The sequence below is a fragment of the Lipophrys pholis genome (assembly GCF_963383615.2).
Source record: "Lipophrys pholis genome assembly, chromosome: 2".
Classification (NCBI taxonomy): domain Eukaryota; kingdom Metazoa; phylum Chordata; class Actinopteri; order Blenniiformes; family Blenniidae; genus Lipophrys; species Lipophrys pholis.
Window position 1 is genome coordinate 3882017 of NC_137636.1, and position 25039 is coordinate 3907055.

At 42.2% G+C, this 25039-nt stretch overlaps 1 protein-coding gene across 4 annotated transcripts in view; it reads left to right on the top strand.

Moving 5' to 3' along the window:
- The first annotated feature begins 10783 nt into the window (after positions 1-10783).
- Positions 10784-25039, top strand: part of glceb (glucuronic acid epimerase b) — a 70103-nt gene continuing 55847 nt past the window's right edge. For 3 of the 4 annotated variants that reach the window (XR_013935149.1, XM_080458181.1, XM_080458182.1), the window contains exon 1: positions 10787-10942. The gene's annotated coding sequence lies outside the window, so the exon portion shown is untranslated. Of the gene's footprint in view, positions 10943-25039 lie in introns of all 4 variants that reach the window. The other variant, XM_080458183.1, reaches the window with a different exon arrangement.

The following is a 25039-nucleotide window of genomic DNA, read 5'->3' on the forward strand; positions in this document are numbered from 1 at the left end:
TTTCCTCGTGCACACTCAGGTGTGTTTAAGTGCGGTTGAGCTCGGTGATGGATCGTAACAGAAAAAGCTGAGCTTTGGCTCGGCTGTCAAGAGGAGCCGCCGGCTCAGCACTTCTATAATCTCCCAAAGAACGAGCGGCTCTGTGGTGATTGTAGCAACAGCCGTGAAGTCGTAAACAACTTCCTGTTGTCTCGTGGACTTTTGGAATATGTCCAATGAACGTAACATTTTCTGACGGTAGAGCTGTGAGACACAAATGAAATATGTTCATGAAATACTTCAATCTAAATCTTCCTTTTTCTTCATGTGTCGCTGCAGTACTCGGCTTCAGGTACGTTGAACAACACTGCTGGTCATACGGTATGAATGTTTCATGGGCCTGAGACAGCAGATGAAGGGAAGACAAAAGAGGCTGAGCTGGAATCAATCACAGGTCAGTCATACACTGAGAGGCCGGAGACACAAACCTGGAGTCATGCTGAAGCTCTGCTCAACAGGAAGTGCAGATAATACCATAATACAAGTAGTGGGAAAGCAGAAGGGGGGGGGGGGGGGGGGGGGGCTTTTCATTGGTTACTGCATGAAAGAGCAAACAAAGCTTCTTTATTTATAAACAGACTCGGATGTTAGCCAAGGCAAAAATATTTATGCAAAAACACTTCCCATATTTGGCCAGCAGGTGGCATACTAATACCAATATGATGTTGTTACCATAACAAACAAAACATCCTAAGGAATAGATGTTCAATTAGGCTTAATTAAGTACAAATAGGGGCCTTTGGTTTATTCATAAGAATTTTACCCTCCTCTTTTCAAACAAGCAGGTTTTTACAACCTTCCGTTACGTTTTGACGGTGAAACGTTTCCTGGTGATGGTGGACGTCATGTCTGTTCATCAGCTGGATCGACCGGCTCCACCGCAGCGGTCATCGACTGTCCAGCCTGCAGGCCAAAGCCGGTCCGCCAGCAATAACATCTGACTGCCAGATGTTTTAGAAAATCTGAGGCACCTGTGTCACAGAGGCAATAACACCATCTATTGGCATGTCGGTGCCAGCTCCTCCAGAACCACCGATCCAGTTCTTTCCGGGGACGCACAGCGGTTTAATCTCTTCTCCACCGTCCCGGAAGTTTAGCCTATTGGTGTTGGATTTATAAACAAATTATTCAAGACCTGGTTGGTGTCAGTCAGCTGTTAGCTTCATCACTAGCATCACACAGTCTCTCTGCGCCCTCTTGTGGATGCACGGAGGAACTCCAGCCTCCCCCGTCGGCCGCTAGTCAGTTGCTGAGACAAATATTGGCTCGAGGCCACATCACGTTGCCAACGAATTATCTGCTGGCTCTCACTTATTCCACCATCTCGTGCTTCGTTCTTTCCATACAATATGTTTCACGTTCGCTCCAGAAGTCTCTGTTTGTGATGAAGAGTCACATCGGGGGTTTTGCCGTCATGCTTCCCCACGGCGGTTTGTTAGTTTTTACTGGTTGTGACACAAATGACAAACTGAACTGATGAACCTGTTTCGGTGCTTCACTTCCAAACGTAACGGCGAACAGCTTGCAGGCGTAATAATTTCCAAAGCTAACTGCATGTAGGCTTGTCTCTCGTCTGTCCCCGAGCTGCCTTGCGTGAAAATTTGCATCTGATCATTTCCCTCTGCGCTCCTTCTTTTTCCATTAGCAGCACAGCTTCAGCGTACTCGAGGAGCGAGGATGTAAATTAGCAGTCTGACTAACAAACTCTTATCCATCTCAATGGTCTCTGTGGGTTTTTCTGTGGGTTTCATGAGGCGGCGCCACCGCTCTTCATTAGTGCAAATCGCATTAAACACTCAGCACAGCTTAGTCGGGTGCAAAATGGGACGTGGCAGAGAAATGATGTAGCCAGACTGACGTGGCTGTGAAGGACAGACGTTTGTCCCTCCGCGGTGAGACCTCCCTCCATCTCTGTTCACGCCGCGCCGCCGCTCACTTCATTTCTCCTTCCTGGCGGCCCGAGGCTGATCTCAGATATGGAGGGCAGGCGCATTAAAGTGGAGCGCCTGCCCTCCTTTTCCAAAAGTTAAAATGAGAAACAGGCTGAGAATACAAATAGCCAGAGATCAAATGAACGGGTGGGAGGGGATCCGGAGCACCTTATCTCCCCCAGTCAGTCAGTTTGGAGTTGGCATAAAGAGAGGACTCTGGCCTCAGACAATCCTCCCTGTCGGCCCCTCTGGCTGCACTCGGCTACAGGTGCAGCTCGCGTAGAATTCACGCTGCAGTTTACTCTTTAGATTCATGATAACTTCATTTTCTTTTCTTTTTTTAACAATCATGCATAGGAACCGAAGGCAGTGCTGTGTGGAGTTTGCAGCCCCCATTTACACGACAACGTGTTCAACTGATACGTCAAACTTTTGTTGTGTTTTGAGTGTCCGGCTACATGACGACAGAGCTCTGAGCCATTGAAACTTTATGAAAATGCTCGGGCTCAGACGGTGATAGTTCATCCAGGGCGGTATTCAATAGTTCTCATGCACATGCTCAGTAGAAGGACAATAACAACAATGTTTTCCTCCAGAGTCATGACTCCCAGTTCATATTCTCATGGGACTTTCATACCCAACAGTCTCCATATCTAGCATGTATCGTTCAAATCTGTTGCACTGAAACATCTGTATTGCAGCTTGTATTGTATACCTTAAATTTGTCTTATTTTATTATTTTTTTCTGCGTGCCCTATTTCCTGTAATTCCTAAAGAAGATCATGATTAAAAAAAAGAATGTGTAGATTTTAAACCTGTCCTTTATTTTTGCCAAAGAGACCATTTTACAGTGTTTATATGACGTACAGGACGGTAAATGGATTTCACTTAAATAGGTTTTTCTACTGTTTGGGCACTTTCTGATTGAGAGATGACCAAACCGAGCCACAGCCGCCTCAGAAAGGCAAATTCAAATTAGAAAACCAGCTGCAGTGCAAAAACACAAGTGTTTTGGGTGGTATTCAGTAATGACGCGTATTAAGGAACTTCTCCCAACTCATTTTCTTATTTTAACACGATAAAAGGAAGGATCTCGGGGTAGAAACACAAGGAAGAAAAAGAAGAATTGATGGGGATCATTTGGGGTTCTGAATCTCACCCAATCACACTTCAACATAAGGACACGGTGAGATGGGGATTGAACCAGCAACACTGGGTCTGGAAGGCGACTCAATGTGCCAAATGTGCAGCAGCTGACTCACGATCGATCAGGTTTGTTCTCTCCTCAGAAATAAGAGAAAAATAAATGACCTGCTGGGAAAACTCACCCACCTTTAGTAATTCCAGCAAGTGTTTGATCCACGTGACTCCACTTTCTGCCGGAGGAGTGTAATTTTTAAGACATTAAACCTGCTAATCTCCATTTTTCTGCTGCGGTGGCTCCGGACTGATTCCTGACAGGAATTAAAAACAGCACGTCTGTTTGAAGCTCCCTTTAAAACAGCTTCACCAAGCCCATATTTTGAAGTTCACTTAGGCTTTTTAGCCATCAGGAGGAGAAAATACACTCAGAAATCTCTTCAGCTGTGATGTGTTTAATCAGCCCTTGAATTAAATTCAGGGGGAAAAAAAAAAAAAAAAGAGCTTGTTAATTTCCATGAAACAACACGTTTTCCTCGGCCGGAGGGGTTTGATGGAGACGGCTGTTAGCGGGAAAGTGATTAAGCGCTGAAATATTCTCCTTCTACTGAAGGACTGACTTTTTACCAAATATTCTTCCTCCAAAAAAAAAGGAAGATGATCTTGAATTGGCTCAACTTAATCCCAGATTAATGGATTTCACAGCTGTTTTTTTTTTTTTTTTTTTTTTTAAAGAGACATGTTTGCTGATGACAGCTGAATGTTAAGTGAAGGTAGACACCTGATGTCTGTTACAAACCCACAGCTGAGAGCAGGATCCGGGTCGAGCTGTAGAAGGTTTGCATGTTTTACCTGTGGATACGCAGGTTTCCCCCAGGTAACCCAGCTTCCTCCCACACTTCAGAAACATGTGCTGACAATAAAAAAGACTTAACATGAGTCGAATTGACTTGACTTCATTCAACTAAACTGGAATCGACCAGACAAAAGAAACTAGACCAGATCAGAATAAGGAAGATTAAGCATGACTGCAATAGACAACCAAGACGACTAGATTAAACAAAACTAGATTAGACTAAACTAGATTAGACTGCACTCGACTAAACTCAAGTCGACCAGACTAAAATGGACTAAACACTAAACACTGAAATAAAACAAGAAATATTACCTTGTAAATACCTTAAATAACGACGTCCGCTTACACAGAAACAGCAGAAAAACTCAAAAAGATGTAGTGAGCCTGCCAGGCCATGAGGTGGAGCTGTTGGTTGTTTTTGTAATACACACACACACCCACACACCCACACACACACACACACACACACACACACACACACACACACACACACACACACACACACACACACACACACACACACACACACACGAGTGCAGAGAATAATACATTATAAACATTAACAACAATTATTCACTGTGGCCCTGGTGTTGTAGTGTACACGGGGCCTAGTTTCAATGGGATTAAACTGGACTAGATGAAACAAGATTACGCCGGACTAGACAACACTAGAATAAACTTGAAAAAACTACATTGGATTAATTTAAATTTGATGAAGACTAGACTGAACTAGATGAGGCTAGGGTCGACTAAATCACACAAAACTAGCCTAAACTAGATGAGATCACAGTAAATTGGATTAGACTAGACAATACGGGATTAAAAAAGTTGAAGATTAAACTGCACTGAGCTAAACCTGACAAAACTAGACTAAACAAGAAGACACTAGATTACACTATAAACTAGATTAGACAAGGCTAAGCTGAACGAGAATGAGGAAGGCCATTCTAAACAAGACAAGCCTAGACTAGACTGTGCAAAACGAGACTACCAGATTAAACTAGATTGGATTCCACTAAAAGAAATTATATTTGACTAAACGAGATTAAACTAAACTGAACTCGATTAAACTCAAACACTTTTTAATGAGGATTTCTTTTTTTTTTTATATTTGTCTCCACATACATTCATAAATTGATTCCACAATATATTTCTGGTTCTTTTCAAAGTGAATTTTGCCAACTGAAAATAAATCTAAAGCAGAAGCTGTTGCAGAGATTTTATAAATCCAGAAAGCACAATTAAAAAAGTAAATAAAAAAGCTATTTGTGTAAATATCCAGGCATGTCCAGACAGTATGAAATCATACTACCTTCGGCAGTTATTTCCCTTCCAATGTCCTCCTGACAGGCCTTGTTGAATCATTTGGGATCATTATCTCCCATTAAAAGAACGACCTGGAGGCTTTTGCTTCTTATCTCTGTCAGGTGGTTTGTTAGAAGGATCTTTATTGGAAATAGAGCTGCGAGCTAAACTGTATGTGATCACTGCACTGTGAAAATGAGCCCCCACAGTCAGTTCCAAGCAACACATGTAGAATTAATATCACTGGGGGTTTCTTTGTTTTTGTAAGAGAGAAATATTAGAAGAACATATTAGAAAGAAGAGAACATGTGGCCTTAAGAAACTCTGGTAGCGTGGAAGAACACTGGGTTTGCTTCTCTGTGCAGATATTAGTCGCCGTTAAGTCTCCTACATACTCATCTTTAAAATTCAACCGCTGTCCTGTCTTATGTTATATTCAATTTCATTTATCTTTATTCTGCGTGGAGCAGTAAAGTAATTCGATTCGATTCGATTCGATTCGATTCGATTCGATTCGATTCGATTCGATTCGATTCGATTCGATTCGATTCGATTCGATTCGATTCGACGTTAAATTGTGAAAAAATTCTGAAAGAAGCAACACAAGAAGGATAAAACTTCTAAAATTAGGTACACAAACAGGTGAATACGTTATGAAATGTTTATCATCTCAAATAGTAATTGAAACTTCATAAAAGGCAACATAAGACATAGTTTTGTACGTGTTTCCTTACAAACCGTGGTAGTCTCTTCTTAAAGGTCAAACGAGTTTTGCAGCTCCAGTTAAATTTGATTTGGGGAAAGAAACCCAGAAACTGCTCTTTGGGTCATAAAGGTTTCAGACCCCTGGTTGATTCCTCGGGGTTTTGTTCTTTCATCCACAGTCAGATGGGATCAGATAAAGCTGTGTAGAAGATGGATAGATGAAAAGGACTTAATTAAAAGAATAACAGGCAACATTTTAATGTCGACAAACACCCGAACTCCAGTTGAAAACACAGAAGGAGATTGAATTCCTTCCAGATCCACACTGCTTGAACCCACCATCAAGCACCAGGCGCCTGTGGTGCGTCTAAAGCCATTTCTTTAATGAGCATCCCCAGCTCGGGACAACTCCAGCTTCCATGACTGTATTACTGCCAGTTAACTGGGGGAATATATGCGACACTTACTCAGATAAAGTGTGAGTAAGCTTCCATGGGTTTCACGTCGGGGAGATGTTGCAGTCTTGCATCATGCACGTGCTGCATTCTGGCTTCTTTTTTGCTCAGAATGATATCATCTCTCGTCTCTGTTTCTCGTGGTGATAAGACTCGGCATCATGGTGAACGGGGGGGGGGGGGGGGGTAGCTTACTGAAGGCCCTGTGAGATATCCACATGTGGCCTCGTGAATAAGGCATTACAGCTCAGACAAAAAGCCTGAAATTGCACTTTATGTAACACAGATGAGCGTTTCAGCAGTGTTTCCTCATCCCAGTCAAAAAATAACTCCTTATGGTTCCACTGATCATGTTTGAAAACTCCCACATTTCTTCTTGTTTCTTCACGCTGACGAGCTGTGACAGCCAGCGGAAGAAGTGTGTGTGTGTGTGTGTGTTTGTGTGTAAAAATGCTTTCATGTTTTCGATTCCAGAATTTGTCGGAGTCCTCTGTGATTCCAGACTTCTACAGTTTATTTATTTTCGAGTATTCTTTGTGTCAGAAAAGTTCTGTTTTACACGGCAACATATTGAAAACGACGTCCGTCTTTTTGCTTCTGTAAAGAAACCACACACATGCATGCGTGCAGAGAACTGCAACAGCCTGGTCAAGTGAAAATGGAAAAAACTTTTGATGTATTTTCGGTGTCCAATGCTCAGAGCTGCTCAAAACACAACTTTTAGAAAACACATCATCCCCATGTAAATGAGGGGAAATGCAACTTTGTGAAACGGTGCTACTGCGCACCACGCCGTAGCAAAAAGCTCTCAGACTCTGTCTCCATTGGAAACTGGAAAAAGGCAACTTTTTGAAAATGTTCATGTTCTCCTGGGACTTGGTACTTTTATTTTGACAGTCACAATAATAACAATCCAACTTGTTCTTCTGTCCACTAGAATGTACCTGCTCTCTCGTTGCTAATGTTTATAGCGTGTTGACCAATCAGGGGCCCTACATGAAAACTGAAGTGTTTCCAGCATTTCCATATACGGACATCGTTTTCAAACCCTTGTTGTGTAAACGTGAAACTTTCCTGAAACAAAAATGATGCATTTCCACTTGAAGCGTTGTGTAAACAGAGTCTGAGTTCATCTCTGTTGGATCCTTTACTATAGCTGCTCATGTGGAATTGTCTTTTCTCTCTCTCTTTTTTTTTTTGAAAGTACATTCTTTGGAAATTATAGGTTGTTTTTGGCGCCATATAAAGAAAACTGAAATGAATTACACACGTGTCCATTAGCAGTTCCCAGTGTATGCACACACACACACACACACACCGTGTTGAAGAGCTCACACACAGGAACTTGTGCAGCCCAAATAAAGACGACAAAGCTGAAGTGAGATAAGCGAGGGAGAGAATAACAGTCTGACGGAGGGAGGAGACAAAAACACTGCAAGGAAGCACACGCACACACACACACACACACGGGACCGTCCATAAAAATGAAAGATAATGAGAGGACATACGCTGCAGGACAGGAATTAAATAATACATCTTCTGGGGCCAGGAAACGGTGGGAGTCAGTGTTTTGCCACGATTTCTGCAACAATGGCATTTTGTAAAAAAAATGGAAAAAATAAATAAAAAAGAAGAAGAATTCCTGTGATGTTTGATCCAAAGCCTTAAAGTTGTTTTCTGTTTTACACAGATAAAAAAATAAATAAAATCCGTATGGGACTTTGGGGGATTTACTCTGAAAGCAGCAGGAAGTAACGATCAGTCCTGTTTCTCACTGCAGGCTAATACTTTCTTTCAACACCTTTTGTTTTATGTAATGAGTTTAGATGGTGGTACGGTGGTGTAGTGGTTAGATCTGTCGGCTCAGTGCAAATAAAACACACACACTGTGTGTGTGTGTGTACATACAGCTTCGTGTGGTTCAGTTCAGTTTTTATTTGTGTCCCTGAAGGGCAATTAGTGTTGCAGCAAGGATAAGTTGTGAGGGTTTTTTGTGTGTGTGTGTGTGTGTGTGTCTTTGTGAGTGTGTGTGTGTGTGAGTGAGTTAGTGTGAGACACTCAAAACGTTTTGCATCTTCACTTGAAAGTGTTGTTGCGTAAACGGGGTGTTCGACTTGTAATGGACAGGTTCGTACTGGTCGTTGTGGTTCCCGGCGAAGCTCTCTGAATACCGTCGGCACTGAACATGGATGAATTGTGGTTTTATTCAGATGAAGAAAAAAAAATTGGCTTGAACAAAGTGAATAATGGATCCCAGTGAGAGACACAACGTACAGAATAATGTGAAGATCAGCAGGGATCGAAAAAAGCACCGACTCGTATCGGAAATATAGTCACTCTTTGCTATAAATTTATGTATAACTTTTTTTTTTTTTTATTGGCATCTTCCATCCATCCATCTGCTCTACTCAGTTTAGCCACCACATTCTCCACCACTAGTTGGTGCTGTTTTTTGCTTTTGTGATGAAACCACACACGCGTGCGAAGAGAACTACAACAGCGTTTTCGTGTGAAAACGGAAAACTGTGGTAGTGTTTGCAGACTTTATATAAAGACTCTCCAGATATTTAAGAGTGACAACTAAGTAACAGGGGAAGACTTTTGCTTTTTATTGTCTATCTGTCCCTGCGGCCGTGAACAATAATATCTCCTTATGCGAGTCTCATCATGTATTAAGATTTAAAATGACTAAAAAGACTTCAAACAAATAGAGTATATTTCTGAAAAGAGATAATATATGACACCGTGTATCTCAGTACATGGAAGACATTTACTTCGGTTGCCCTCAAGAAAGGATTAACGGCATTTCAGTTCACATAAAGACATTTTCCTGCACAAAAACCCGATATATTCCTCTTGTAATCGCAAATAATGCTCATTCCACCTCACCTGGGTCTCGCGCTTCCCTCCTCAAACAGTCTGATCTGCAGTCTGCTTTCAGCTGCATGTTCCTGAGGGAAATGCTGAGAGTGGAAAGTCTTTCTTCAGGTATGCCGCCTTCCTGATGGAATAATTTACACCGGATTTTGAAGCTCAATTCTCTCCTGATGCCCTGGTGTGTGCAGGCTTCAGTGGTTCTGCTTTCCACTCATGTTGAGATGCCTTTGCTTGATTTTTGACAGGTTTTTCATGATAACATCGTCGTATTTCTGGTTGTGTTGCTTGTTTTGTTATTGTGGTCACAGTTTAAGCTCTTTTGTCTCTAACATGGGAACTTAGTACTTATAAAAGGAAACTTGAGTTTAGCTTGAAGTTATTCAAATCATGTAGGTGTTTTTTTTGTTAATATTCTGACTGTGAGGTATAGTTGTTGATCCACATCACTGTCCACATGACAAAGTGCAGAAATCGTAAAAAGAACAGATTCCCTCATTTGTTTAAAGGTTAGTTTGTTTTACTTTATGTAAATTTTGTTTTGTAAATTTTCTTGTAGTTTTCTTAATTTCTGTTATTTTCTATTTTGTTTTATTAAGGGGAAGATTTTGTTTTGTCTTTATCTTTTTTGCATTATTCCAATTGAATTGAACTGAATTTCATAGTGATGTAATAGTGTTGACCATACTGTACTGAGTGGCCCCGAGTAAGTTATTACAAAATGAACATTTATTGATTCATTATTGGCGTATGCTCAGTTTAATTTAGGTTAGTTGTGTTTCATTTTGCACACACACACACACACACACACACACACACACACACACACACACACACACACACACACACACACACACACACACACACACACACACACACACACACACACTCCTCTTAACTGCCAATTACTGACACATCGATAGCGCATTAGACAGAGGAACGTGTTCATGTCACGAAACCGAGATTAATTTATTTATCAATGACAATGGACAATGTAAGACAGACTGTAAATCATGTTCTGCCAGAATATCGAGGAGGAGAAAGATGGTGCAGCCTTCAATGGTGTGTGAATGGGTGAATGTGATGAGCTATGTAAAGTGCTTTGGTGCTGCTCACACAGCTGTAAGGCGCTTTATCAGTGAAGTCCGTTTACCTTTTCTTTTTTAAAATATCATTGTTTTGGTTTTATTCTCAAATATATTTTGTTTCATACAGATATCTTTTTTTTTAATCTTATTTTAACAAGTTTTTATTTTTATTTTACTGCATTATTATTAATCATTAAATATGTGTTATTATTCATTAGTTTTTTTGTTGCTTATGATTTATTTGTTGTTATATTATCTTAATTTTTGTACCGCTCCTCTCTAACAATAACAGACCGTCTACAGTCGGCTCCTCTGATTGGCCCTCGCAGTTCTCGCGGTTTCTCGCGATACTTCTCGTTCCTCGCTGAGAGCCAGCCGCCGCCGCTCTCCGTTCAGTCTGTTGTGACTCTGAAGCCGATCGGACTCCCTCTGTCTTTTTCCTCTTCGTTTCACCACGGGAGTGTTTCAAACTGCCCGAATCGCCGAGAAGCACGTCTGCGGGCTCCCGGGAACACACTCCGGCTCCGGGCGACACCTTTCCCCGTGCAGGTAAGGCTGCCGTCGGTTCGTCCTGGTGGCTCGGTGCGGTCCAGACACGGATCCTGGGCGCTAGCCGAGATGTTTGAGTTTCACACCAGCGGAGCGACACTTCAGCCCGCCTTCTTCTTCCAGTGTCTCCGCTCCGGTGACGGTAGTGACACACTTTGCGGTGCCAGTGTGTTTGTTGACCCCGCAGCCTGTTGGTGTGTGTGCGGGGAACCGGAGGGATGGATACAGGAACTTCAAAGCTCCCTTCTCCGTTATGCACCCCTCCTCCCCCGGTTAGCCAGCATGCTAACGACACATCCGCCCGGTTCAAAGTGGATCCTCTGGATGTCAGACTGGCTGTCTCTGTCCTCTCCAGAAGATCAGCCCTGCTGTCCTGGAAGAGGAGGCTGTGACAGGAAGCCATGACACCGAACTGACAAACTTGTTAGCTTAGCGTCCAGACAGGCTGTGTTTGTGAAGCAGCCGCACTTTTCCAGCTCATCCCACTCTGGATGTTGACTGCCTCTCTTTCGCTCAGTAACTTCTCCATCCTCCACCCCACCCACAGGCTGTCGTCCCATTACATCCAGGGGAGAGGACCACTTTGGACACAGACTAATCCTGCTCTGTTTTGGTGGCCCCACAGCTGTTATTCTGTTCTTCTCTGGAAGGTTTTTCGGGCTCTTTTGAGTTGTCTGACATGTCTGCCTCCTCCTCAGAGTCCTTGTGAAAAAAATCACAGGCAAAGTTTGGTTCATACCGGACAAAGTTTTAGTTAATGGGAGTTTTATCTAGTAGGAGTGTTTTGGTTCAGGGTTCACAAACAGTCCAATATCATCTTGAGTGGTCCGGACCTTTAAAATGCCATAATATCCTTTCGATTTAAACTTGTTGTGGCATCAATGTAAATGATGCAAAACAGTTGGGCCACGTTTACACAACAATGTTTTCAAGTGAAAACGCAGAACTTTCGTAGTGTTTTGGTAGTACATTAACATGACAGCGGTGCTCGGAGCCACTGGAAATGCAACGTTTTGAAAACGGTTTCCAAGATGGAACTTTTTGATAATGCTCAAACTCTGTCTCCGTGGAAACGGAGAAAAACCCAACTTTTTGTAAGCATTGAAGTCATTGAAGTCCAGCAATGCTGGTATTGCACTTGCAGACCACGGCCACAGTAAGCAGTTGTTTTGCACATGCTCAGTCGATAGACGGTAACAACATTTTCCTCCAGACTCAACGGAGGAATCTAATAATAATCCGACTGTCCATATGAATGTCCGTGTTCTCCCGTTGTTAATGTTGATAGCGTATTGTTCTCTGCGTGCATGCATGTGTGGTGTCATTACAAAAACAACCAAACACAAAAACGGTGTTCAATCCCATTACTGTGACATTGCCGTGTAAACGTGAAACTTTTCTGAAACGGAAACGCAAAAATGATGCATTATGAGTTGAGTCGTTGTCGCGTAAACAGGCTCTTGAGCCCGGTTTACATGACAACGAGTGTATCCGCAAAACTTTCTTCACTTTTCTGGGGTCTGTTTACACGACACCAGTGTGCCGATCCAGTGTATTGTTCTCTGCACACGCGTCTGTGTAGTTTCATTACAAAATCAAGCAACAGAGCCCTCCTGTGGCTCGGCATGCTAACTACATCGTTGTCTCTGTGTCCGCTGCTGCAGTGGAAACACACTCCTTTTTTTTCCACTGATTAGGTGTCGTCACATGAAAAGTTGTCGTGTAAACAGGGCCTTGAAGTCCTGAAGCATACACTTGAAAATCAGATCACAAACAATACATACAACATACAACATTTATAGAGAAGCATGCGATGAATGAGTCTTTGTTGTGGATTGTTCTTAAGTGCTTCAAGTCACAAGGGATCATGAAACCAATCATTTACAAGGCAAGGTGAGTGTGAAAGCCAGCGCTTGCTTGGTAGCTTCTGGAGCTCTGACTCTACCGGTAAACTAGCATTGTTTTGTGGTGTTGATTAGCAAGTAAATGGAGGAGCCGGGTCTTGCCATTATCATTTCAGTTCATTAATGATCATGGCTAATCTGATTTTTAAAAAATAGTGTTGTTCTTGTTTTTGCATCGCTTAGTGATTATTATACACGCCGTCTTGTAAACGGGGCGTTAGTGTCATCAGCTAACGTAAACATGTTTTTCGACTTTGACTCTTGGCATAACAACTGTGGATTTCAAGTCTTCAATAGGTTTTCGTGCAAAAACCAAAGTTTTGACAGTTGCAAACTTTATATAAAGACTCTCCAGATAATTAGAGTGACAATGAAGTAACAAGAGACAACTTCTGCTTTTTAATGTCTATTTGTCCTTACGGCCACGAACAGTAATATCTCATAATGTGAGCCTCATCATGTATTAGGATTTAAAATGACTTGAAAGACTTCAAACATATTGAATTTATTGCTGAAAACAGATATATGACGCCATATATCTTAGTCCATGGAAGACATTTACTTTGGTTGCCCTCAAGAAAGGATTAGTGGCAGTTAAGTTCACCACATGAGTTGGCACTGTTGGCATCGTTTTCAAAACATTGTTGTGTAAGCACAAAACCTTTCCGAAACAAAAACACAAAAGCAAGCATTTTCATGTGAAACCTTGTCAACTGGGTCCTAATGATTAGGACACATAAATATGAATAAATGTTAAGTATGGGTAAATCATTAATTACTTAATTCAACTACTTTATATCAATTGTACATACAAAAGTCACATACAAACATGCAAGTTAAAGCGTGTTCCTAATGGTAGGAAGGTAATATTCCCCCGTGTCAGTTCTTTAAAAACAATTGGCAGATGCAGCATCATTAAAGAAATGAAGGACAGCTGAAGGCACCAAACAACCGGCTGACAAAACAAGAAGAAAGCTGGAATGACAAGCAGCAGGAATATGAAGAGAAACTGTGCTTTGAGTTTGAAGTGTCTGATAATGAGTATTCAGCAGCAAAAATAATTACAACTGTATAATAAACAACTTTCCCTCAGTTGTTTCAGGAAAAATTATTTGATTATACTTTGAAGAGATGAAATCATTTGAACATTTGTCACGGGAAGTTATGCACAGATGAGCTCCAACATGATCCACCCCTCCTATAATAGACATTATGTGGCTTAAAATAACATCTGATGCCTGTGCCTTCATGAAATGGAAAAAGAAAAATTGTCCAGAGTCCCTGTATGTTGTGAAGTGCAGCCACTGCAGATCAGACTTGTTCCAACATATCTCCCAAGGCTCTCGGTCCGATTCATTTCGCCACGTCTGAGTACTGCCTGGAGTAACTTACCACTTCTTACCAATAAAACAACACAGGCCCTACTGTTTTATCTTGGCCAACGCGCATGCATACATGCGTGTGTGTAACCAACTTTTTGCAAAAAAAACCATTGACGCAAATTGCATGAAATTTTCAGGAATGATTTTCTAATCAGCCAAGAACCGATCGATTATATTCTGAGAGCGATTGGGTCAAAGGTCAAGGTCATGAAAAGGTCAAAGGTGTATTTGTGCCATAATGCGGTAAGTTTTAAACTGATTGATGTCAAACCAACGGCAAAATGTTCAGTTTTCAATTCCCTATCCTCTGATATGCCACATGATGCAGTGATGTTGGCTTGCTGGTTGGGGGGGGGTCAAAGGTCAGGGAGGCGTCACACGGAAATTGTAAGATGTGTGTACGTCAATGTCAAGCAGTGATAACATGAAGCAATTCAATCGACCATGACAAAAGATGGAAGGAGTGGTGTGGCGGATCAGATAACCTTGTAAACCATTGGTTTCCATGGTGACAAAGGTGACATTGGAGAAGGTATGCATTCTATCTACTTCCTAGACTGAGACGCTTCGGTGTAGAATTTGGCTTCTATCAACTATCCATGTGAAAAGGTTATCTTATCAATCTGAAGAATCCACCCATCCATCAATGTATCCATCCATTGGAAAGGCGGCTCACCAGTCCATCCATTTGCCCGTTCCTCCAAAAAGACAATGCACTGAAGTTGTGAATTTCTCCTAGAAATACTATTTTCAGATCCTCCCTGTTGTTAGGTTCATCCAAGCTCACCAAACTTGACATTTTCAAGGTGTTATCAGTTTAAACCAGGGGTTTTAGCTGATAACGCCTGATAAAACACCTTAAAATAAATTCGCAGAAATCCTAGTACAAATATAACGTTTAAAAAGGTAAATACTTTTATGCAATATAGTACTATCGTAAGTTGGATCATGTATGTTGTACATTCTAAAATTGAACTCAATGCTTTTTTCCCCCACTTATTTCTTCCACGTTGTCCCACCTGCGCAGTGCTCCTGAAACATCAGCGGATACATCAGGCCGGCTGATTTATGGCTCCGACTCTACTGTTATTGATCTCACCAGCAATCGAACAAGGCTAATCAATTCATTTTATATGAAAATGAGGATTTTTCACTAGAGGGAAATTAAACCTTGCTTATCTAAATGTGTATCGGGATTATGGCATACGACCTGATTTACATTTAGATCAGCGGACCTTACCACATTTACATAATAGATATTGTCCATATGCTGTTCCTTCCAGTTATGAGATGAAACAGCGAGTAGTGGAGCGGTTGATTAAATTACAAAACAACAAAAAAAAAAAGCCTCAAGTCGGTTTTTACAGAAGGGTCGGAGAAATGAATCAGTCATTTCGCAGTGAAAGGATGGCATGTTACTCCACAAACTAAAAACGAGTTGTTTTTAATGGTGACAGCTGAACATGCTTTGGAATATCTTTTCAGGGGGTTTTAAGGTTTTATAAACGAGGATCGTGCAGAAAATTAGTGGGATCAAAGAGACGGTTGTTCTTCTAAAGCTCAGTTTCATCTTGTAACGTTAAGATGAGCACCAGACCTGTGATGAAGGAAGCCACTTGTTTATTTTTAAAAGAGTATGAATCCTAACCTTTAGCTATTTTCTGATGGAGTACCAATTTAAGTACTGATTAAATGCCATAAAGCCTTACTCATGCTCCGTACACAAACGGTACGTGCTGCCGTGAATCAACACTGCGCTATGCGTACTGCAAACTGTAGAACGAGGGATCTTGCTGAGTGTATCAGTCGTACACTAATCATGTTTCGCATTTAGCATCGGAAGTGTGTGAGCCCCGAAAGTCTTTAGCATGTAGCATGTAGCACGGCTTAGGGTAAAATCCTCCTGGATCCACGGAGCAGTTAAACTAATGAGCGACATCGGGCTAACTCTGCTGTTGATTAAGATGCTGGTGTCGATCTGGCAGAACATGATTCACAGTCTGTCTTACGTTTGTCACTTTGTGTTTTCGTTCATTGGCAGTTTTACTGCGCGCAGGTTCAGAGGTATGGAAGCGAATATGGCTCAAAAATCTATTTGAAATGTAATTTAATTGAAAAAGCATTTTTGCAAAAGCATTTTGATTTTCAAATGTGACAATTCAAAATGAATTTTGGTCACTATTTGCTGGAGTGTCTTTTGAAAATTAAATTTTAATCATCATTTTCTTTTTCATTTTAATTAAGGCGCATTGGATGATTGATTATTAATTTTTATTTATGAGTCAAAAAATGCAGTTTAACCTGAAAGTGAAAAAGCATTTGTGTTAATACATTTCAATTGATTTTTGAGCCGTTTTCGCTTCCATAAAGAGGTTTTTGTGCATGTGTGTGTTAATAATGTGATTTGATGTTACCAGCTGATTTCCCTGAGGGGACGAGCAAAAGCCACCTTTAAACTGTTTGATATCGAGGATATCAACAGACTCCGAGCTGTGGTGGAAACTCCTGGAAAGCAAACATTTGAGCGAGTGTTAGTTAAAATTTAAAATGAAATATGGGACACAATCATCCAGAGGCTGTAGTAATCTGCAGTATGATGGCAGCTGCTGTGTCAACATTAGCAGCCCACTTTGAAGCCTGGCAGCCGGCCACAACATCGTTTCTAAAAGTGGCTGCTCTGGTTTGGCGCTCTGTATTTTGCATGAGAATCCGAGAGGCGATGGAATCAGAGTGGGACACAAAGAGTTTTCACGTCTGTGGAAAAATACTCACTTTTCAGAAGATGGAGTGACCACAGTATTACCAAAAGTATTTTTTATAAGTGTTGCACTGATACACGGATCAGGTCTCGGGTTCAATACAGTACAAAGTACTCGTACTCGTCAAAAGTCCCGGATACAATCCGGCGAGTACTTCGTGATGTCGTCCGTCAGCAACGCCAGCAGCAGGTAGACGGCAGAGGACGAGCGATGTCAGCAGTTTGGAGATTCTTTAATATTAATGAGAATGACAAACTTGAGACGGACTGTAGTTTATGTTCTGACAAAATATCAAGAGGAGATGAAAGATAGTTCGTACAACATCAGCAACTTCATCACCAGAGACATTTGGACCGGCAGATTTAGGCCGATGTCGCTCATTAGTTGAACTGCCAAGTGCATACAGGAAGGCTTTTTTACTCTGTGCTATGCTACATGCTACATGCTAAAAAGTTTCAGGGCTCGCACACTAGCGATGCCACATGCTAAACATGATTAAAGTGTGACCGATAACTGATACACAGTGGAGTTTCTGGAGTACTGTAGACTAATTTCAGTCACGATTGAATCCCCTCACCGGGAACTGTGGACACAATCTTAATGAGCCGGTTCTTCTTGGATTAAGTTATCTTTATTGACGCGAGTGTGTATAATAATGATGTTTCCGCAATTAGTATCTCTCTCCTTGCACGCTCTTTGTCTTCTCCTCCACAGACACAATCTCTACACTTAAACGCACACTAATAAGCTTATCAGTACACATTTAGCACTTGCTCCAATCCTCAAATGAAACTTTTTATCTGTCAAATATATATATAAAAAAAAAAAACATTCTTACAGACTAAAGCTGCTTAAAAGTTAGTGGGGCACCAGTTTGTGCCAGCTGGCTGGTGGGAGCAAGCAAGCAAATACATATAAACTAGGGACAATTATTAGAAACTATATCTTGGTGCTTTTATTTTTTTTTTGCGTCGTCACAGCCAGCCAGGGTGACTAGAAACGTGCCAGAAAAGACACACACTGCTCGATGGAGCGTGGAGGTGGGCTGTTCCTTGTGTTTGTGGCAGATTGCAGAAACACTGGAAGAAGTTGGAAGCTTCGCTAATGAGACAGTCGGGAAAAAAAATAAAAAATAAATAAAATATATATATATATATATATATATATATATATATACACACGATGGGAGACAGTGACAGCGTCCTGATTCAGACGCTGCATCCTTTGAACGGTGACGGGGCGTGTGTGTAAGAATCCCTCTATTTTCACATGATAATTGAGTGTCCCGTTAATGTGGGAATGTTTGAAGTGAAAATTCAATGGTTTTTGCACTGTAATTTCAGAAAAAGTATGCTTTTACACAGCAGCGTTTTGAAAACAACGTCCATTTACAGAGAGCAGAAGCACTGAAAACGATGTCGTTGGCATGCCAGGCTACGAGTTGGCGCTGTTGGTTGTTTTTGTCATGAAACCACATGCACAGAGAACAATACGCCATAAATGTTAACAATGGGAGTACACAGACATTGTATGGATAGACTAAGTTAGATTGTTATTGTGGTGACTGTCAACTGTAAACTTACCAAGTCCGATGAGGACATGGACTGGGAGTCATGACACCCTGGAGGCAAATGTTGGTATTGTCCGTCGACTCAGGCATCTGCAGAAGAATTATTTATGATGGCCGTGGTGCCACCCCTTTCCCCACAGTGCTTCAGAGAGCACACAGGTGCACACTTTCATCCAGAAAATGCAAACAATTCCATATTAATTTTGGGCCACGAAAAACTGGCATTTTGATATTAATCCACACCAGGGTTCGGCAACTTTCAACACTTAAGGAGCCATTTGGAACCGTTTCCCACTGAACAGAACACCCCCCCCCCCCCCCCACACACACACACAGTTTTTAGACCCATGAGTGCGAGTGGTGTCACTTTCAATGTCATTCGGTTTTTGTATACATCCTGATTATTTAACGTCATGTGAACAATTGCCGCTGTCTGTGGCAGTGAGGTGAAGAGGTGACGGATCACCATCAGCGTCGTTCCTCCACACGTCTGCTGATTGGTAGTGATGATCGTCACTCTCAACATTGGCTGTTTTGTTGACTGGGTTTATTGAAATGTTGAGAGTCCTCCACAGCACCACGGTCTTCCGACGAAGTGCAGACACTCCTCTCAGTAACAGGAGAGGAAAACATTCAGCGGGATCTGAACGCTGCTGCTCAGAATGAGAACGTTTTCCAAGCTGTGTCACAGAGAATGGAGGCTCATGGCTTTCCTCAAACGGCCGTGGAACTGTCGCCACAACTTCCACGTTGGTCTCACGTAATGACGTTGCATACCTGCGTCGGTACGTATCGCTCGCAACCCCGCCTACATTTTAACCGAAATCTGGGTGCGCTTTGCCTTACCGTACCATCCCGGCCTGCCCCGCTCCGGCAGGTACTGCACAGTGGGACCGAGGCTCAAGGAGCTGCAATAGAGGGAGCAACGAGAGCCGCAGGTTGCTAACCCCTGACCTACACGGAACAATGGCTACTACTGCTAGCTGTCATAGTAAACCATGAATGAGATAGTCCTGACCCCGTCAACCCACTGAACAGAAGGATTTATGAAGGATAGAGCTCATACCTAATGTGTCCTTTGTTGAAGGACACATTAGGTATCCTTCAAACAACTTAGTTGCATCATGAATGATATTGGCCTTCCATTGGTTGGATGAAGGTTGAAGGATTCTTTACTTGGCAGGCAAAATGACACCTAGCCTATTTTTTCATGCCCTTGTACTCCATCCATCCATCTTTTACACCACTTATTCTTATGCAGGGTCGAGGGTTGCCGGAGCCAATCCCAGCTAATGATTAGCGAGGACAGTACAAAACCTAGACCAGGGGTGGCCAACCAGTCAGAGACCAAGAGCCACACAAATGACGGGGGTACTAGGAAGAGCCACATCATACACATCTGGGCTTACAAACAAACTCCCTCTCCCACACAGACACGAAATGACATAAAAATACATATAATTTATGATACATCTCCATATGGAAATACAAAAGTTAGACAAGAGCTGGCAAGGCGTGGATTTACAGTATTAACGGGAAAAATTTCATCACCTCGGCCCACAAAAAGGTGCAGCGACCGTCTGCAAATTGCAAACTGCAAAACCGCTACAACAGCGAAGACAGATACTACAAACCACATATCAAACCAAGTGCTGTCGTATGATCAAGTGAACCACGTAGAGAATAATGTTGTTTTTGCAGAACGACATTTGACAAAATTTACCTTGTATCATATTGCCTACATCACACTGATGTGAAAGAAGCATCATTTGTGTGTTGATGAGTTATTGATGCCGGAACTTTACCAATCTGCTCTCATCAGGTGTGTCTGGGTCTAATCCAGTAATTAATTTCAACTTCTTCACAAACCTGCTCCGTGCTGGCTAATCTGAAGTGTCTCTGGACCTGAGCCTTTGTTCACTTGCTATTGTACGCTCTAACTAGCCTGACCTGGCAAATATAGTGTAGCACTGGCTCTGGAGTTGGTTTATCATCCTCTATTATTGTTCCTTTATTGTTCTCCCATCATTATTATCTTGTTCAGGCAGGTTTTGTGTTAAACTGTGTGACAACATGAGTGAAACGAATGTTGCGGTTGATCACCGTGATTTGTGCTGAGTGATGCGTTTGAGTACGACTTAAGAAAATCCGAACTCTGAGTTTCAGATGAGATCTATCTTCAGCTGGAGGAGCCGCACGCCGATGGTTCCAGTTAACGGATCAAATAGCCGCACTTTGACAGACAAAGAGCCAAATGTGGATCGCGAGCCGCGGGTTGGCCACCCCTGCTCTGATAAGTTTGCCAGTCTATGTTCCGTATCCTCGCCATTGTTAATGTTTAGAGTTCTATTGTTCCCTGCAAATGTGTGTGTGTGGTTTCATTTCAAAAACAAACAGCAGCACCCACTAGTGGCCGAACATGAAAACTACATTGTAAATATTGTTCTCAGACTGTTACCGTGTAAATGTGAAACTTTTCCAAAACGAAAACGCAAAAACGAGGATTTTTAGCTTGAAACGTCGTCCAAACGTCCAAAGAGTGGAGCTCAAGGTGAAGGACAGTGTTTTAAATACTCGATAAATACTGATACTGTGAAGTATCTCAAAAGAAAGTGAAGCTGCTGCCTCCAGCTTGGTTTTTAGTTCACTGGATTAGTACAGTGACACCACAGTTTTTACATGACTGCTGTGCAGCCGTTGTGACACAGCTACGAGGCTGGAAATGTCCCGTAGACGTCTCGTTTCATTAGCTTCACACCGCAGACTACTCAGCCGTCACAGGACTCAACCTGGGAAATGAAACACACCGCAAAATATGTGTGTATTTAGAAGTAGATAGTGTTGGAATCCTTCATTAGAAAAGACAAGACTCTGACTGAACCTTACACTCCCAGAATCTAATTTAAACCCAACAAAGGGCTTTGTAATCCATGAATCTCTGCATAGGGCAAAGTAATCCTTTAGTCACCGATATTGATCAACAGCTTCACCCGCCTCTCTGAAATGTATCGTGGTCATTTCCTGCTGTGGAGCAAATTGTACCTCACGCCTTGGCTCCATTTCTTTTTGTCTGTCACACATGTTGATGATTATACGGAGGAAAGTACTGACCTACATATTTACGTCATCCCCCTTCGAGAGGGATTTTTCAACTCTTTCATTCTGTATTCAGTTTGAATCATCTACTGGTGCAGTCGACCAGGACCGTTTGAACAATTCTCAGTGACTCTGACCGTAAACCAGATGTGGAAACGCAATTATTGGTTTCGCAGTAAACTAGAGTAAAATGTATTAATCTGTGGTGGTTCCCAAGCTGAGGTCCATCCCCCTCTCCAGGGGACGTAACACTTATTCTGCTTTGTTGCTGTCAAAGTTAGATTTTCACATATAGAGTAGAAAACTATAATGAGACCTTTTCTTGAAGCTGGAGCGGGGCTAACTAATGACCTCATGTGGGTGTGTCCGATAGCATTTGATTCCTTTCTAATGTTTTTGCAAATGAGACATGCAAGCAATCCATTTGTTTGTCTTTTCTTGCATTTAAAGTCCCCCCCCCCCCCCCCCCCCCCCGTCTTCTACATTTGCAACAACAGTAATTGTGCGTTGGCTGACCTACAGCTTGATACCGTCCCTGAATGTGTACTTTGTAGACACAGACAGAGCAAACTGCTGAATCTGCAGCTGCTTCTCTGTAAATATGGTGTTAAACCCACAGTTGCCCATTCATTCCATCATTTCCAGTAAATATTAAACACTGCGGGCCTATCTGCTGCCTGTCAGCTGCTTTCGGCTGACTGCAATTTTATGTCTGTGCGCTTTGATTTATCATTGATGTATGTCCTTCCAAAGCCATTTCGGTCTCTTCTCTGATGAGGACTCTTAATCAGCACATTTCTCTACACTGCACGGAGCAGTTAAGTGTTCTTGCGGCTGAAGCTCTCTTATTGTTTCAAACACCGGGGTTTAAAATGTAGGGGTCCAGAAAGCTGTCAATTGGTGTTTTCTGTTGAACTCTACTCTTGTCTGTGGCCGTAGCACCGCCCAACGCAACTGGAAATCAGATATATTACCTGTAGTACTGGGGCAGGGCTTCAGTGGTGACCCTCAACTGTCATTGGTTCAAAGCAATGTCGATCACTTTAAAGTGTAAAGGTGAATCAGGAAGTGAACTTTTAATTAAGACTCTGAATGTCTATTTGAAACATCTGTTCAGGTGGTCCATTTGACATATTTCATGCAGCATGTTGAAGGACGATAGATTTTTCCCCAGGATTCCTTTGCTGGCACATCTGGAATTTGAACCTGGGTGCCCTTACACTGAGGGGGCCAATAAATGTCAAGTGAAAACGCAAAACTTTCATACACATTGCCAAAGTCGTGTCATCGTTATGTGTATGTAGAGCGAGTTTGGTGCAACATTTGTACTAACTCCCACTCATTTTTTTATGTTTTTTTTTTTTTTTTTAAGAAATTGTTTAAACTCCAGGTTTCAGTCTCGGTACTGCTCTTCCCTCACTCTAAAATGCTCCCATCATCTGTCCCTGTTGTGGCACGTCCAGTCTAGTGCACTGTTGTAATTACCTTTTTAAACCTGGGCCTACTCTCTGGAAATTTCCCTTTGATTCCCCTTCAGTTGCCTATAAACAAATATCAATCCATGTTAGCACAGTGTGATTCCCGGGTTAGTTCACTGACGTCTAATCATGTCTGTCTCAACAAGAACTGGCAGCAATCGGGACCTAAACACCGGCTGAATGTCTCTCACAGGTACTTCTTCAGACTTCCTAGTCACCCACATTGAAAGTCAAGAGTGTTTGTAGTCAGCACAGTTCGGAGCGGGGAGATGAGGCGTCCTTCAAAATCAAGGCGAATCGCGCCGGTGTTCTGGCGGTCTCTCCGGGGAGACGTGGATGTGGTGTTTACCACTACACATAAGGAGCGTTCTAAAAAGAGATACAACAGGAGCTACAATGCTTAGCTCCTCTCATCTACACACAGCTGTGCCCTCGCAGAGGGAAGTGGATGTGAATGGGAGATGGGTGGTTGTGATAAGTTAATACCAGTGGGAGAGATGGGTGCTCTCCTCCCATTCATCACTGGAGAGGTGGAGCCTCGGCTTGTTTCTGTCTACATTTAACATTCTTATCACCAGTGCACCTGGATTTATTCTGATTTGATGGTTCTAGAATCGATAAGAATGTACGATGAGTCAGAGCTTCTGCTTCTTATTCCAAGATAACTTCATGTTTCAGTATCTCAGTTTTTGATGGTACTAAGGGCCCGTTAATGCAACAGAATATTTATGCTATTACGCAATATGTAGGTTTTGTTTTGGGGGTCTGTTTAATTGACAGCGGTTGTCAGGGCCACTGAAAACGCAACTTTTTGAGAAAGTTTTTCCAGATTGAACTTTTCAAAAGTGCCTAGGGCTCAGTCATTGTGTAAACGAGGGAAATAGTGCACATCCACACCACCGTAGTAAACAGTTCTGCACAAATGTGAGGAGATGGACAATTACAACAATGTTTCCTCCAGAGTGTCATGACTCCCAGTCCAGATTCTCCTGGGACTTGGTAGTTTTAGAGTCACCCATGACAACAATAAAACTTGGTTGTCTGTCTCTACGAATGTCAGTGTACTCCGATTGTTGATGTTTATAGCATATGGTTCCTTTTGTGCATGTGTGTGAGGTTTCATCCCAAATACAACCAACGGCACCAATTCGTGGCCCAATATGCGAATCCTCTTCAATGTTTCTGCCATTTCTGTGTGAGCGGACATTGTTTCCAAACGTGTAAATGCCAAACATCCCTGAAACGAAAATGCAGAAATTTCGGGTTTTTGGATGCCCCCCGGACCCCTCCCTAGAGAGGTGTTCCGGGCATGTCCCTCCGGCAGGAGGCCCCGGGGCAGACCTTGGAACCGCTGCAGAGACTATGTCTCTCGGCTGGCCTGGGAACGTCTTGGGGTCCCACCGGAAGAGCTGGAGGAAGTGTCTGGGGCGAGAGAAGTCTGGGCATCCCTGCGTAGTCTGCTGCCTCTGTTACCCGGCGATGGATGGATGGATGGATGGATGGATGGATGGAACATTGTCGTGTAAAAAGAGCCTGACGACCCATCTCTGTGGCAGAAGAAAAGCAAAAGCCAACTGTATAAAGACGGCATCTGAAACATCACTTTGAGTTGGAGGCAAAAATGATGCGTTGATTTCAGTTCTTTGGTCTCTAAGTCTTTTTATACATGTTTATATATATATATATATATATGTTTCTTTCTTTCAATCAATCTTTTTGCTCTCTATTCAAATATCTGCCGATGCCTACGTTTTCCCATCATTGTGTTTCTGAGAACTCCTAACAATGTTACCGTAACATTATTAACTAATTGTAACGATTGAACGATTAAATATTAAAGCATAATGTAACATGCATTTTCATCTATGTTTACAAGAGCTCTTTCTCAAAGTGTGTTCATCATCTTAA